Source organism: Triticum dicoccoides, chromosome 7B (assembly GCF_002162155.2).
Source record: "Triticum dicoccoides isolate Atlit2015 ecotype Zavitan chromosome 7B, WEW_v2.0, whole genome shotgun sequence".
NCBI lineage: Eukaryota > Viridiplantae > Streptophyta > Magnoliopsida > Poales > Poaceae > Triticum > Triticum dicoccoides.
The window spans coordinates 727,234,042-727,236,067 of NC_041393.1; positions in this window are offsets into that span (position 1 = coordinate 727,234,042).

Consider the following 2,026-nt stretch of genomic DNA (forward strand, 5'->3'; position numbering starts at 1 on the left):
CTTCTGCGCCGTATACCATAAAAAATGGTGTGAATCCGGTAGTACGGTTAGGCGTTGTCCGCAGCCCCCAGAGTACGGAGTCGAGCTCCTCTACCCAGTGTGTGTTAGATTTCCTAAGGGACCGCACTAGTCTGGGTTTGATGCCGCTCATTATTAGACCATTTGCTCGTTCCACTTGACCGTTGGTTTGAGGATGATAGACTGAAGCGTAATCGAGCTTGATGCCCCTATTTTTGCACCATGATTTAACCTCATCGGCCGTGAAGTTCGTGCCGTTATCGGTGATGATGCTGTGGGGGACACCATAACGGTGTACTACCCCAGATATAAAGTCTATCACTGGTTCGGACTCTGCCGTTTTAACTGGCTTGGCCTCTATCCATTTGGTGAATTTATCCACCATGAACAATAGGTACCTTTGCTTGTGGGTTCCCCCTTTAAGTGGTCCAACCATGTCAAGCCCCCAGACCGCGAACGGCCAGGTAATGGGTATAGTTTTGAGGGCGGTGGGTGGCATGTGGCTCTGATTAATAAAGAGCTGACAACCGACGCATCTTCGGACTAAGTCCTGAGCATCTGCCCAGACCGTCGGCCAATAAAATCCTGTACGGAATGCCTTTCCTACAAGGGCCCGGGCTGCGGCGTGGTGTCCGCCTAGTCCGGCGTGAATTTCAGCCAGAAGGTCTCGCCCTTCCTCTTCGGAGATACACCTTTGAAGGACTCCGGTTGTGCTTTTCTTATAGAGTTCTCCCTCATGGACCTTGTAGGCTTTAGATCGCCGGACTATGCAGCGGGCCTCATTATGGTCTTCGGGGAGTTCCTGCCTAAGCAAGTAGGCTAGGAACGGCTCTGTCCATGGGGCGATTACTGCCATTATGTCGTGAGCTGAGGGTGTTGTTTCGTCGGCTGGATCGCCGGTTATGTCAGATTATCCCGCGGCTGCCTCCGGTTTGTTATTTCCGGACTCCTCTTCCCATAGTACGGATGGCTTGAACAGCTGTTCCAGGAAGATATTTGGAGGGACAGCGTCATGTTTTGCGCCGATGCGTGCCAATATGTCGGTCGCTTGGTTATTATCTCTGGCTACGGGGTGGAATTCAAGTCCTTCGAACCGAGCTGACATTTTAAGGACGGCGTTGCGATAGGCTGCCATTTTTGGATCCTTGGCGTCAAAGTCTCCATTTACTTGGGGTATTGCCAGGTTTGAGTCCCCGCGCACCTCTAGGCGTTGGATGCCCATGGAGATTGCCATCCGGAGGCCATGTAAGAGGGCCTCGTATTCGGCTGCGTTGTTGGAGTCCGTCTACATTATCTGGAGTACGTATTGGACTCTGTCCCCGGTTGGGGACGTTAGTACGATGCCAGCCCCCAATCCGGCCAACATTTTGGAGCCGTCGAAATGCATAATCCAATTGGAGTATGCGCCGTACTCTTTAGGGAGTTCGGCTTCAGTCCACTCAGCGACAAAGTCAGCCAAAACTTGCGACTTTATAGCTCGCCGGGGTTTGTAAGTTATGTCGAATGGTAAGAGCTCAATGGCCCATTTTGCAATCCTGCCCGTTGCGTCGCGGTTATTTATAATGTCATTTAGGGGTACTTCGGAGGCCACTGTTATAGAACACTCTTGAAAGTAGTGTCGGAGCTTCCGGGATGCCATGAACACCGCATACGCTATCTTTTGATAGTGCGGGTAACGGGACTTGCATGGGGTTAAAACAGTGGATACATAGTACACTGGTTTTTGAAGAGGGAATTTATGCCCTTCTGTCTCTCGTTCTACGACGAGCATCGCGCTTGCTACTTAATGTGTTGCCGCGATGTATAACAACATAGGTTCGCCCAGGTTGGGCGCAGCCAGGACCGGATTCGTTGCCAATATGGTCTTTATTTCTTCGAGTCCGGCAGTGGCAGCATCCGTCCACTCGAAGTGTTCGGTGTGCCTAAGGAGGCGATAGAGGGGCAATGCCTTTTCTCCTAGGAGGGAGATAAAGCGGCTGAGAGCCGCCACGCCTCCAGTCAATTTCTG